Here is a 15468-nt window from a genome sequence, read left to right as displayed (position 1 = left end):
TAATCTGCAAGGAGGAAGTATGTTCTTGAAAAATTTTGACACAATCATCAATTTTTATAGGGTAAGTTTACAAATAATTTTAAAGGGAGAAGTTACCAACTTTGATTTTCAAGTGAGTTATTCGTGTTATGAAGTGTTTTCATTCACCTGTAGCATTGTGAGGATGAAGTGAAAAGATAAATCCCCCGAGTCTTGTGTATCTTACTGTCCATGTGTGATGGCTCAGGTCTCTAATTCTAACACTTGGGGAGGCCGAGGCTTGCAGAGCACTTTAGGACAGGAGTTGAAGACCAGGCTGGCCAACACCATGAAACCCCATCTCTACCAAAAATACAAAAATTAGCCGGGCATGGTGGTGCCTGCCTGTAGTACGTTGCAGTTAATTGGGAGGCTCAGGCAGGACAATGGTTTGAACTTGGGAGCCTGATGCTGCGGTGAGCCGATATTGCACCATGCACTCTAGCCTGGGTGACAGAGTGCGACTCCAACACAAAAATAATTATGTCAATCAACAAATATATCAATAATAAATAGGGTATCCTTCAGTTCAAGCAGTTATCGATTCTTTTTTCTTTTTTAGAGACAAGGTCTCACACTGTTGTCCAGCCTAGACTGCAGTGGCACCATCATAGCTCACTGCAGCCTTGAACACGGGGTTCAAATGTGCAAGCCTTCCATTTCAGCCTCCCAAGTAGCTGGAATTACGGACACACACCAACCACCATGCCCAGCTTTTGTGTTTGTGTGTGTGTGGTAGGGACAATGCTTTGGATATGTTGTTCAGGCTGGTCTCAAATTCCCAGACCGAAATGATCCTCCTTTCCTGGCTTCCCAAAGTGTTGTGATTATAGCAGTGAGCCACTGAGTCTGGCATATCTTTTCTTATTATGAGCGACATTCCACCTCACTGAGTCTGGCGTATCTTTTCTTGGTATCAGCGACATTTCACCTTTGCTCTTTTAATTATTTTGAGATGTACAATAAATCATTATTAGGTGTAGTCATCCTGTGCCACTGAACACTAGATATGATTCCTTCTAAGCAAGTATAATTTAACCCACCCCCATCCCCTCTTTGATCCCTCCCTTACCAGTTCACATTACTTGTATCAAAATATCACATGTATGCCAAAAGTATTTACAACTGTTAGGTACAAATTTTCATTCCCTTCCTCCTTCCCTCCCTTCCTTTCTTCCTTCCTGTCTTTCTTTCTTTTTGTCTCTGTATCTTTCTCTCTCACTGATTTATTTTTTTTTTCAGACAGAATCCTGCCCTGTCACCTAGGCTGGAGTGCAGTGGCGTGATCTCAGCTCACTGCTCCCTCCTTATCACGGGTTCAAGCAATCGTCCAGTCACACCCTCCTAAGCAGCTGCGACTGCAATCATATGACACCAATCCTGGCAAATTCTTTGTATTTTCAGTAGAGACCAGGTTTCACAATATTTGCTCAGGCTGGTCTTGAATTCCTTTCCTTTAGTGATCCACCCACATCAGCCTCTCAAAATGCTGGGATCCAGGCATGAGCCACAGTGCCCACCCAGCTGTATGCATTTCTCTCTCCCGTGATCTCTCCTATTTTATTATTTTATTCTCTTTTTATTTCTGAGACAGCGTCTCGCTCTGCTGCCCAGGCTGGAGCACAGTGGTGTGATCTCACTTTACTGCAAACTCCATCACCAGGGTTCAATGGATTCTCCTGCATCAGCCTTCCAAGTAGCTGGGATAACATCCATGGGCCACCAAGCTTGGCTAGCTTTGGTACGATACTAGACGTGGCATCTTGTCATGTCTAATTGCGTATCTGTTTTAAAGCTGGATTGATCAGCAATATTGACTTCCTGGAATGTTTTATGTTTACAAAACAATTATAGTACTACTATTTAGCCTCCTCAGATAAAATATGGTAACACACAAAACATACACACACAGACAAAGACACAGTCAGTGATCAAAAAAATCAGGGTAGGCCACGACCTAAATGAAAGGTGAGCTGCTGCAGTTGCCTAGAATTAAACCAGACCAGAGTTGACCCATACCAGTCTGAGAGATGTGAACAGAGGCTTTCAAACAACTCTATCAGATACATGTTAGATTATTCTCCAGCCATAGCGAAGGGACATTAAAGATCTGTTGTGCTTAGAAGAGTCTGGATGATTTGACTTTTCCAGGGTATTAGCATTCATGATGTTGGCCTTTACAGCTCTCTGCAATGAAGTCAGTAGACAACTCAGTTTTTCTAGGAGTCTGAAGTGCTTTTCAGAATTATCTAAAACTTAGTGGCTTAAAACCATAATTATAATTTCCTAACGGTCAGTCTCTGCAATCGCCCTCAGTCTCTCAGCCAAATGAATGTGGTTCAGGGGCACTCAGGAGGATGCAATCTAGTGATGGCCAAAGATGGGGACATTGGCGGGTGTCTTCTCATCTCCCTGGTGCCATGGCTAGCGTGACTCAAATAGCAGGGGCTGGACTGCTGAGATGCTCAGACACCTTGTTCTGTTTCTTTGAGTCTCTCCATTGGATGTTCCTTCGGCATAGTGTTATCAGGGTGTTAGACTGCGTGTTGTACTGGTCGGGGGCTCCTAAGGGGTTTGTCCCCATGAGAGCAGGAGACTTAGGCAGAGCCGTGTCACCGTCTCTAAACTAGGCCAGAGGTGGTCCAGTATCCAGAAACTGCGTGCAGTGTTTTCTATACATTAGAAGCAAGTACTGTGTTCAGCTCCATCAGGAATATTTTCAAATGGGTTTGAGAAGAATTTCAAAGTGTGTTTTAGACCACTACAGTGACCATGCCTAATAATTACTTATTTTTACAAGTGATGGTTAGGTTTTTTCCCAAAATAATAGCAGATACAGACTTTTAAACTTGAAATCTATGTAGCATAGCTCTGAACATTTGGCTATAAGTTGAAATAACTCGAGCAAAAATTGATTTTGAAATGAGAGTTGTAAATAAAATACATGAGATAAAGTCATAAATATATGGATGAAATGCTTATAAAGAAATCAGCCTTAAAAATGTCAATAGGTCTAATGTGCCACTATTTTACTATTTCTATGGATATTACTTGGATAAGAGGACAAGGACTCAGGGGTGTGCTGCTCTATCTCTTTACCTTGAAACTGCAGCTGGGGCACCAGGAGTAGCAGTTCCAGCTAACACCATGTGGTGAGGACAAGGAGTCCATTCAGGTAAAGGAGGGTGTGAGCATATTGTGATCTGGAAGAGAGGTACACCTGGTATGGTAATGAGGATCAAGTTCCCCGGCACACAATGAAATCCCCCATGCCCAGCTGTGGCAGAGTGAATCCCTCAGCTGGTGCTGGGCTTCCAGGTATGTTCTGAAAGCAGCTGCCTGCGCTTAGAAGGATCCACTCATTCCCTTGTCATGTGGGAGGGTGAGGCTTGTGGCCCCCGCTCTGTCTGTTCCCGCTCTTTGCCTTCCCATTATTCCACTGCTGGGTAAGGTGGCAGGACCGCGGAATGTAGAAGGGCCCTGGGTTGTTGAGAGTGCCTGTGGGTGGCCATGTACTAGGAGGAGAGTCCCCACTGAGCCTCCCGCAAGCTTGGAGGCGGGGAAGGAACAGTCCTGGGGCACTGGCTGTTCCAGAGTCCAGGCGTCTGTCCCAGAGAAGGCCAGGGGGAGGTTGTAAGCCTGTGGATCTGCAATCTAGGTAGAAGACCTGTATCTGCCATGGCTGACATCATCAGGGCAAGACACCCACTGGGTGGAGAGCTGGGCTTATGCATTTTACCCTTGTCCTGAAGAGACCCTGCATGCCTGGTTCTCCTGGGAACAGTGATCCTAGGGACCCCCCAGTCTGGGTCCACTCATGACCATAAGCTTAGGATCTTGTGTGCCTTGCTTCCCGTCTGCCCAGGTGAGGCATCCTGGAGAGGGTGCATGGGGCAAAGCTGGTGTGCACACACCCGGCACTGGAACGGGGTGTCACCGGCCAGTTAGGTCGCTGCTCAGCAGGCCCTCTCCTGAGCTCCCACCTGGCTAAGTGGTAAGTGTCCCATCTACCTGAACCCACAGCCCAGGTTTCTCTTCCACCTACCGACCCATGACCTCTTGGGGAGAATGCCAGCCTCCCTGGAGACTCAGGTCCTGCCAGACCCACATGCTGTCCTCTCTCATGGGCCGGAGACTCTGGTGCACAGGGATTCCCGAATAGCGAATCCCAAAGCCCTGCAGGTTTCACTGATTCTTACCTGAATGCCCCGGCCGAACACACAGGTAAACACAGGCAGCTACTAGGTTTTATATCCCTCTGGGTGTCATTTCAGGTTTATGACATCTCCTCTAGGTAGCTCGTGCCAGCCACCCTTTTCCTCTTCCCTCTGCCATTTGTGAGAACCATGAGGACTCTTTGCTTCTCCCTAGCATGCAGACTTCACGGGTCCTGAAGTTGGATTGCCAAACCCAGCGGCACCCTGCTTGCAAGCTTAAGAGCTGAGTTTGAGGCACACCTGTGGGCAGGAGTGTCGGCCCTCCCAAAACCAAGGTACACAAAGCCACACAGGCACAGGTGTGCACATGCGTTCATCAGCTTAGACACACAGGCTGGACACGCAAACTGGAACGTGCCCATACCCACACTGGTACGAGGGAAACTGGGTGTCTACACCAATACTCAGGTGAGGCTTACTGCTCAGCCACGTACCCTCCCTGGACACACACAGAAGATCCCCTGCCATTTAATTGATCATCTGCAGTAGGATTTATTTTTACTTTTATACTTTTTTAACTTACCAAAGTATGTTGCATTCTTTTCCCCATCACGAAAAAGACTTTGATACAAGTAAAGAGGAAAAGCACTTTTTATAATGAAATCTTTTATCTGCATCTATATTATTAAGGCATTTAAAAAACTTTATGTCTATTTTTTAATGTCATAGGAAATGTCTTGAGAGCCGGGGAAGCATGAATGAGGATGGCAGCGGGCATAAAGCATGTCAGGGGAGCCTGGGGTCATTGAAACAAAACATGACACGGCTGGGATAGCCATTCTAGAAGTACGTAGACCTAGGCATGCCCTGCGTGCACTCTAGTGGAGCCCAAACTGAGCCCCAGGTAGTAGCAGGCCTCAAGGCATAGAAGGGAGCCAGAGAAGGATGATGAGACAGCTATCCCTTGAGCCTTGCTTCTCACCCATTGACCTTTGCCACTTCTGCCTCTTAGGCACTTCAGGTTCCCCAATTCTGAAATATGAGTGTTACAGTTCCCTGATGGGCCTTTCTGCCCCAGTCCAGGGATGGCCTGGGATTTCTCACTGCAGGCTCCTCCCTGAGCCTTGAGTTCTCCATGTGTGTCACAGCTGCAGGACCCACAGGCCTTTGAGCGCCCAGCTGTGGGCTGCTTACCTGGCCTCCTCTCTGTTCCCTCTCTGAGGACCTAATCCTTAGGTAGTGCTGCAGGGGATTGAGTCGGAAGCCCTGACTGATGATCTGGAGGAGTGGGGAAAGTGGTCTGTGAAAGGTCAGGTCATAGTTCAAAGCCAGTTCCCAAGATGCCAAGGAAAGACCAGCAAGGTCCTTTCCCATGACGCCCCACAGCGGCCCCTGCCTCAGCAGTCCTGGCTGACCCTGAGTGGTCACAGTCAGCCAACTAGCTGAGGAAGCTCAGGTAGGCTGTGTCCTTACTGAAGGTGGGGCTTCTTCTGATGACTCTAGAACCACTGGACTACACTAGAGCCAGAAGCCCTGCATCCAGGAACAAGAGTCAGAAAGGCTCATGCCAGGCCTAGCGTCCCACACTCCACCCTCTCTACCACACCAGGAGGCACTCCTTACCAAGGATGCGAACACGATATTCCTTAATGATCACTTTATTGTGGAAATAAAGGTAGTGACGAAAGGAACACTTCATCCTGCTGCCGGTACCCCGGATGGCTGAGTTCCTCCACCTGCCATGCCAAGAAGAAGAGGACAGACTCAAAGGATCCATTTCATCTATCTGGGCTGAGGGCCTGCTGGCTGGGGTGCAGCATGTGTTGCCCCTTCCCAGCTCTACCACTCAGAACCCCTGTGCCCCAGGAAGACCTCAACCTGAACAGGACCCTGGACCCGTCCCGCAGACCCCGGCTCCTCAGCCTGAGCTTCAAATCCATCCTGTAGCTTACTTAGCAGGACTTCCTCATGGTTTCTGAACTCTGCCGACATGTAGGTGTGCTGCACAATCTGCCTCTGGTCAAGGAACCTCCAGATGACTGGGTGGGCATGCCAGGAAACACCCCACAACTTTGCAAGAGCTGGGAGAGTGTTTGGCAGGGCTATCCCAAAACCTTTGACCTGGTACCCTGCATTGGTGGTCCTGTCTCTGTCCAGTGTTGGGGGCATGGTAGTGGTTGTGGTGGTCTTGTGGGAGGGTGGAGGGAGGCCCAGAAAGCTCCTGCCAACAAGGAGCGGGCGGCACAAGTAGGCAGGGGATTGGGTGTGGGGTGCTGTTGTGTGAGGCGGCTGTATCTTCAGAGTTGCTGAGCTGCACATGGTCATTGTGTGCTGGATGCTGGACAGGCTCTGCTGAGGGTGTCCGGGTGTGCAGTCCCCTCTTCTCCTGCTCTTCCTGAGGGGTGGGCGTGTTCACTTGAGGGAGCTGCTGTGGATAGAGGGGACTGCAGGGCTGTGCCTGTCGCTCCCCATGGGGCTCCCATGTGTGTAATGGAGGTGTTTGTGCAACGGAGGTTGTATATGCTCAGGGCCTACAGCTCTTTGGGTGCAGTGCAGGCAGAAGGAAGAAAGCCTATCTGGGGAGTTTGTGCCTGCCTTGCAGAGGACCGCAGCCCAGTGCACCGTGAACCCGAGTCTTAAGCACCTTGTGTTTCTGGGGTAAGGCTGCTGGCCACAGACATGGGCAGCCAGGGTGGTTTCTATGGCTGGCGTGGGCTTGCAGACTCCCCTTCCTCCAAGGACTTTCTCATGGAAACATGCCCTTCAAGTTTCTGCTGTGAGTGAAGGGTCCATGGGACTGCTATTCTCCCTTGTGAGTGCTGAGCTTGGCTCCCAGTCCCTCCCATGTGCTCTCAGGGCACCCCCAAGCAAGCTGCCCTCCTACCTGCAGGACCCTGGCCTCAGCTCCCTTCGCTATCCCCCATCCCCTGCCCTCCTGGTTGTCCCCGTGTGCCCCTTGCTTGGCTCCCCTGCTCCCCACCCCAAGAAGCCAGATGCCCACCCCCTGCTGCCAGTCATTCCGAATGGGCAGCTGCAAAGATGTGCCTCTGGCCCAGAAGCTGGAGATGCCCTGGCTGATGGCCCCTGTGCTATCCAGGCCGGGAAGGCACCTCTGCCAAAGCTTACATCTCAGCTGTGGGCAGGCCATGTGGACTGGTTATTCATGGAACTCTGCTTCAAGTGAAGGGCCTCCAGCGAGTCTGTGGCTGGCTGGGGTGTGCTGGAGCCAGGGCCAGGCTGTCTGCTGGTCCTCCACCAGGCTCCATGTCAGGCTTCTCCTCAACCACCACCTGGACCATGCCATGATGTTGTCCACCACCAGCACCTTCTCCTCCCCCAAGAGTGCCTTCGAACTCTGCGCCCTGGCTGCCCTCTCCTGCAGAGCCTCCAATTTGAATGGGGTGCCTCCTTTGGAGGTCCCACTGACCATGACCTGCACTGTCCACTCACTGTCCACTCCAGGTCCAGATAAGTATATCCTTATAGTATACTTAAAAAAACCCTTAAAAGCATTCCCATTTCTCCGCATCCTCTCCAACATCTGTTGTTTTCTGACTTTTTAATGATTGCCATTCTAACTGACATGAGATGGTATCTCTTTGTGGTTGCAAGGTCATGGATGAAGCTGAAAACCATCATACTAAGCACACTATCACAAGGACAGAAAACCAAGCACCGCATGTTCTCACTCATAAGTAGGAGTTGAACAATAAGAACACAGGGACACAGGGTGGGGAACACCACACATGGGGCGGTCGGTGGGATGCGGGGCTGGGGAGGGATAGCATCGGGAGAAATGCCTAATGTAAATGATAAGTTGATGTGTGCAGCAAACCAACATGGCACATGTACCCCTATGTAACAAACCTGTACATTGTGAATATGTACCCTAGAACTTAAAGTATAATTTTAAAAAAAGAAAAAAAACTGAAAAGGAAAAATAGCTCTACAAACCAAAATACCAAATAGAAAATTAGTTGTGGCCTAGAATCTAACTTGCATTAAGATATCACAAACATTCAGCAGATAGTTTCTAAATGCCACAGTAAGCCTGGCAGTCTGCAAGAAGCTCAGAAAAACATGGTCCTTCTGAGAGTGCAGTTGTTACAGGCACAGAGATAAATGAGGAATAATAAGTGTGATAAATGCTGTAATAGGCAAATACAGGAAATAGAAACCACATTTTCCTCATTTATGAAACACAAGTTTAAAAACCCTTTTGAAGTTCAAATGAGAATATTTGCTGTTACTGTATAAACTGTTAAGTAGCTATACAAATTTTTTTTTTTTTTTCTCACAGTGATTTATATCGTGTGTATTACATGGTTAGTGTAGCATTCTCATAAAGGAAACCTTGAAATGTGTCCGCTGCTCAGTTTTTGTTTTTCAACTGTTTCAGTCATTGTTATTTATCATATTTTCCCAGGGGATTTTGAATTTTAAAGAAAATATGTAAAAACTGAAAAGAGAAGGACAATGAAATTGCAAGACTACAGTCATAATAATTTCCTTGATTAATTCAATTGTTTATAGAGCAAGATTAAATTATATTTCTCCCAAAAGATTCTTGGAGAAATTCTAAGATGATGCACTCATTGTTAGAAATTGCCAAATTGTTGCTTAAGTTAGACTTAACACTTTTTAAGCCTGAAGATACAGTAATAGTTATGTATTTAAACAGGGAAAATAGGATTTTTAGTGCTACTTTCTCTCACCTGGAATAATTATAACTTTTAAATTGGTCTTTATGTCAATTTAAATTTTTCATTATTCTACCTCTTGTTTTGGATAAGCCATGTATTTTTAAATTTATTTTCATCCTTTTTGTACTTCTCTGAGAAACTGCAGACTTAAATTCATATCACAAGTATGTTTCAGTTTTACTTGTCTCTTCCTAAGGGTTCCCAAAAATAAAGAATTCCACTTACGCTTGTATCTTTCAGCAACCTTATTTCAGAAAACGGTGCATATTACTGCAGAAATCACATGGACAGGTCCAAAGCGGGGAGGAGGAGGATGAGGAGGAAGAGGAGGAGGAGGAGGTGAAGGAGAAGAAGAAGAGGAAGAAGAAGTAGAAGAAGAAGGAGGAGGAGGAGGAAGAGGAGGAGGAGGAAGTGGCAAGCTTTTAAGTCTATACATTAGTATCACTGTGTCAGAAACTCAGTAGTCACAGTGAAATAAAAACAATGATCACAGTCAATTCCATCTCATACCTAGACTGAAATATGAAACTTCTAAAGAAAAGGAAGTTAAGAACTTTGGGCATGTCAAAATGTTCCTATACAGATAAAATTATTGGTGACTTTTTCTCACTAGAAAACAAAATTCCATGCTTTGTATATGTGTAAATAAAAATATTTTTATTTCCATCAGTTATGATGTGCAAGCAAGTAACAAAGTGAAAGTACACTAATAAAATGATATAAGGAAATTTCTCTGTGCCAAAAAAATTCCATTGAGGCCATTAATTTTACAAAAACCATAGAGAATGCATTGTGAAACTACACTATACAATACTTTTTAGTATTTTACTTACATTTTAAATAATCAACAAAGGAAAGGAAATTCTTAATCATTATTTATTACCAATAACATTATTCTACTTGAATAATCCTTTTGAGATTAAGTATTTTAAATAAAACTTTAAAAACAAATTGTATTGACTGATACCAGCTTTCAATGAAATAGCACTTCTGTATTTGTAGTCATGTGAAGTATAAATTTCTCCTCACAGTGGATCTTTTATAACACCAGTTTTATCGATTTCTCTGATACAAACCCTGTGATAGCTCATGGCTTTACTGTAACCATACATTACATGACTCCAGAGAGTAGCCTTCAAATAGATGGAAAAATTATATTTGTGACAAAATTCTAAGAAAGGGAATGGTAAAATGGGAGAATAATTTCTAAATTTCTAACTGTTCATCAGTGGATTTGGATATATTTAGATACAGACAAATATTAGCACACTGCAAGTTTGCACATGTGTATATAAATTTATATGAGATACCCATAATGTATGGGTTGTGTAATCTTTTAATCCTCAATTTTACATGTGGGAAATTTGGTAAGAGTTTATCTTTATCAAATAATCAATTTGAAGTACTATACTCAATTTGATGTAAAACCAACAAAATCTCTGTCAACATTCACTTTAATTGATCCAATAATGTTAACTGATGATAACTTCATTCTCTTTGTCCCCTGTTGGCAGCCTGAAAGTTGATTCTCACTCTAATTCATCACTCAAGGTGCCATCCACAAGACACTTACTTTGCTGTGGATTGTGACTTCTCACGCCAACACTTTTTTCCTGTAACAGTCCTACCTTTGTATATTTAAAGAATTTGTACATGGCTAAAAAAAAAAAAAAAGTGCTGTGAAATGTCAGGCCATGCTGTGAAATTTTCCATTGTTTCTATATCTCTGTTTGAGCTTTCATGTTATAGAGAACAAGAAAAACAATTCAGTATGTTTCTTAGTATCCAGTCCAATGCACCCTTTCTTATTAATACCAAACCATCTATTCAAGGCACTGACATCTAAAGACAGCTAGATATATCAAAATCTCTTCTCATAAAAAACCTTTATATTAATCACTGTTGCCTAGATCTGGACTCTGACTGTGAAATCCTCCGGTGGAAATTGCTGTAATGGCTCACACTATGGGAATGACTATTTTTCCGCATAATTATTGTTGTCAACTTAGTGAAGAATATCACATTAGATGGTAGCTCTTAGATACATAAACCCTAGTGATTAATTTTTAATGTCCAGCATTTATGATATTGCACAAATAAAAATCTTTGATAAATGATTAGCTGAGCAATGACTTAAATAACAGCAGTTCAAACATTAATTTACTTACTAGAAGTGCCATACATCATTAACTCCTGGTGAAAACAAAGTTGGGAAATTTCAAGTGCTGAATTGTTTACTAAATTATGTATTTCACGGTATTTTATAAAAACTATCCTTGCCGTGTATGATGCCTCACCTGCAAGGATGAAACTTTAGCATATATATATATATATATATATATATATATATATATATATATATATACATAATGTCTTTGGTTCTTAATATCTCTCTACATTTGCCTTCAAAATCTCAACACAAAAACACCCATGTACTTGACATGTACTTGACTTTCAGCTGACTTGACTACCAGTTATTAGGGTTTAAGTAAACAAAGATTTCAAAATTTGTTGACCAAATATGAGAAATCACACTCTCACCATAAGAAATAATTCTTCTTAAGTGCCACTGCAAATGCAAAATTGAAAGAAGAAATGAAGTCTAACATATTGCAATATTCTAAAATCTAAAATTTCCTCTTTGAGATCTGGTGGTTCATGCCTGGAATCACAGCTCTTTGGGAGGCTGAGAAGGGAGAATTGCTTCAAACCCAGAGTTGGAGACTAGCACAGGCAACATAGCAAGACCAATCTCTACAAAGGTAACTAATTAATTAATTAATTAAATTGGGCATGATGGCACACACCTGTTTTTCTATTTACTCCGGAGTTCAAAGTTCCAGTGAGCTGTGATTGCACACTGCATTTCAGCCTGGGCCATGGGGCAAGACTTTGTTTCTACAAAATAATTCAATGTAACAAAACAAAGTCAAACAAAATAAAAACACTTTCAGGTGTTCTTTGGAAGTTTGTATAATTGCTCCAAAGCATAGACATTGTTTAAAGTTGAGCAGTTCATGAGGAATGGGCAGTGAACATTGTTTGTATTGTTTTCCAAAAATTAGGATAATTATATTAGAATATTATATGTTAATATCTAATAACCTTTGGTACAATAAGTATTGACAAATGACAAGCTATTGTGTTTATAGATATTTCCTTCAAAATAGTCATAGTTTAATTGGAGAATAAAGAGAACAGAGATAATTGCAATGTACTCTGACAAGTGTTAAAATAGACACAATTTAGTAACTTGGAGAGGAATGAAGTTCTTAACGGGGTTTGCAGCGGTTTGGGGAACATTCTTAGGGCAGGAACAATTGACTGGATCAGTAAGGATTCGAATTCGTATGAAGAATGTTTGGGAGAAAAACACTGTAGAAAAAAAGAAACATTCTTTTTGTCAATGAAAGAAGTACTAACAATGCATATGATGCCATCTGACCAATTCTTAGACCATGCTAGCTCACTAAATATTTCTTGAATGAATCCATGAAAGGAAGCTATTGGGAAAACGATTCTGGAAGGGATTTTCAAAATCCTATAAAGGAAAGTTAAATACCCTGGACTTTACAATTTTGCCTGCTTTTCTTTATGTTCTTATTATGTCTACTACCTCATAAGCTCTGTTTTATTTTTTGGTCCTTTCACAAATATCATGCATGAATTGTTCCTGATATTACTTCTCTCTTAATCTCTTCATACTATATTTGTCTCTGATACTCCTTTGTTTGAGGTCCTGGGTTTGTATGCCCACAGATAACATCACTCACCTCTCCCTGGCACTATTCTGTTATAGAGAGGCCTGGACCCTGAGAAGCACGGTTCCTAGGCTCACATAAAATTGACTTTCTATTTTAGTTCAGTTAATGGGTGACACTGCAGAGATTAGAGAACAAGATGAGAGAAGCCAGTTTGTTTCCCTTTCCTTCTCAGTAAGAGATATGTTTCCACAGTGATTCCACGGCCTACAGGACATGCTCTCTGTGTTTCCATCTTCTATGCAGTGATCCTAATCCTAGACTGGTTCTTCTAATGCCGTCTTCTCCAATTGTCTTCCCTAAAGGATTTGGGTACTACTTTTGGAGTTTTAAATTTAAAAACTATTGATATGGAAGGGGGGCAGGGAAGTGTCTGGTAGAGGAGGGTGTGGTTCTTGGCTAGGGATCCACCCTCAGGACTATGCTCACTGACCTAGGATAAACTAAATTAACACCATGTAACATATGCCCAATGGGGATTCAGGAGCTGTAAAAATTCACCCCTGGATGCTGCCTGGGGTCGGAGACCCAAAACCTGTCCTCATTTCTTGCCCAGTAATGGGGGATAAGGAACATTTTCCTGTTTCAATATGAATATGTTTCCAGTGCAGTATGTTTTCTGCAATACTGCAGTGTTACTTCATTGTATATATTTAACTAAATAAGTTACAAAGTGTAACTAATATGAGAAGAAAATAAATGGTGGAGAATAAGGAAGAAAAATGAAACATTGTGTTTAACAATGAATGTAAACAATTATAAGTATGATTAATCAATATGTCAGACCAGCCAGGCAGGTGCTTAACGTCATGAGGGGGCACTACTTCATCATCTTGGGATTTCATTCTGGGACAGAGAGTGTGAGCAGCAATAAGGTCCAATAGGGAAAAGCATACAATCTGGTGAGGTGTGGATTGTGTCCCACACCTGCACCTGAAAAAAAGGTGAAGACAGATGACACAGAAGTTGCTTCCACCTGCATCCCCACATTCCGTTGATTGCACAAGCAGCCCATACCACGGCCCCGTGTTCAAGTGGGAATTCTCCAACCTGCCATTAACATATGGAGTGCAAACTGGGGCTTTGCACTTTGAGGGTTTTCATACCCAGGGCCAAATGGGAGTGGGATGGATTGATGTGGGTGGGATGTGGCCTCCACACTTGCCTCTTCATTTTCTGACTTTGTGTTCCTCATCGAATTAGGGTTTCCTTGGTCTGGTTCACCATCTTCCACACAAAACATTTCCCGGTTCAAGAAGGATGACCCTCGTGGGAATTCATTGCATGAGTGTTTCCTTCTTAACACTCATGTTTTAGATGGCTGGACAGCTTCGATAGTTTTAAAATGTAAATTCCCACACAGCACCAACAGGGAAACTACTGATCTCCCACTTCTATTGTAGGGTGGCATGATTCCTTTAGGATGAGAAGTAGGCAACAGTGTCTAACTGTTGCTTGGTTATCTAGGCTCTGTTTCATTTCATGTGCACATCCTTTCTCATTGTTGCAGGGCTCCTTTTTTGGGCTGTTGCTGGATAGGACTGCCTCTTGCCACAGATCTTTTGGCTTCCAGTGATTTCAGAGAGGAAACGAGACTTCAGATAGACTGGCTGAACTCCAGGTTGTGGGTCCTGGTTGCGTTTTGGGGGCTGAGGATGTTTGCACTTTGCAGAAGGACTTTTGGTGCTCTGACAAGAATCATTGAACATTGCTTGGACTCCAGCACAAGGCAGCCCATTCTCATAGGTGAGCATTGATTTTTCTTTGCTTTCCTAGGGTGTCCACATTGCCCATCAATAGCATTACTGGACACCTTTTTCAGGCTTGCCATCACCACAGACGGCCTCTTAGACACTGTCACAAGCTCATCTGCCCACAAGCGAGGCCAGATCAAGGTGAGAGAACACTGCTCAACCTTGCATTTGCCTATGTCGTGGTTCCTGCCTTTCCCAGATAGGCCCTGTGAGGCCAAGGATGAAGGGAGGCAGTGAGGTAAGGTGATGAGCCATTTTTATTCTCTGAGGTCTCAGGTGTGATTCCATCACGTAAAGAACCCTCAACTACTCACCAGACTCTATTCCAATCCCCGTCGGACCTGATTCTTGCACACAGACTCTTTCAGGAATGGAGACAGAAGAGCCATCTCCAGCCACCACCTCACAGTCTTGAAATACCTCCTTCTCCACAGAGACCTGACCAGCGAGATGACCCAGAGGGTCAATAAGGTCAAGACTTTTAGGGTCCCACAGTAGGTTATTGCAGACAGCCTTTTTCTCAATACCAGTCTAGCTCTGCCTGTACCACTTTTGTCTGCTTAGGCAGGCTGACAGTTTTGACAGACAGGCACCCAAGCCTGCCTCATGAATGCGTCTGTGATAGCCTCAAAGCACCAGACCTGAGCAGGGAGCTATTGCTAGCTTCACAGTGAATGCCACCATTGCCTAGTGACAAGTCCCTGTGGCTTGACGGAGAAGGAGAACTCCCTGGAGGTGTGTTGGTGGTGGAATCTTGCCTGTCTTGTCTCAGAGATCCACAGGACAGTCCCATGAATCTAGGAGTGGGTAGATGTGAGTCAGCCTGAAGAAACATCAAGCAGAGCCCCAGGAATGAACTTCAAAATCCCTAAGGATCCATAAGGATCTACAGGATGCCTCAGGCCTAATTAGACATTGTAAGGGTAAGTATTTTTGAAACTTATCCCACAGTGATTACTAGATACAGCCTGCCTGTGTACCCTGGGGTTGCTCTCTCCTAGGTGTGGCTTCCTGAAGAACCACTCAGCCTCAGAAGCTGCTGGGCTGTGTTTCTGTTGGAGTGTTGCTAGTGTTG

The sequence above is a fragment of the Pan paniscus genome, chromosome Y (assembly GCF_029289425.2).
Source record: "Pan paniscus chromosome Y, NHGRI_mPanPan1-v2.0_pri, whole genome shotgun sequence".
In the NCBI taxonomy this organism is placed as follows: Eukaryota; Metazoa; Chordata; class Mammalia; order Primates; family Hominidae; genus Pan; species Pan paniscus.
The sequence above is the reverse complement of the archived record's forward strand: the minus strand, read 5'-3'. Positions refer to the sequence as shown.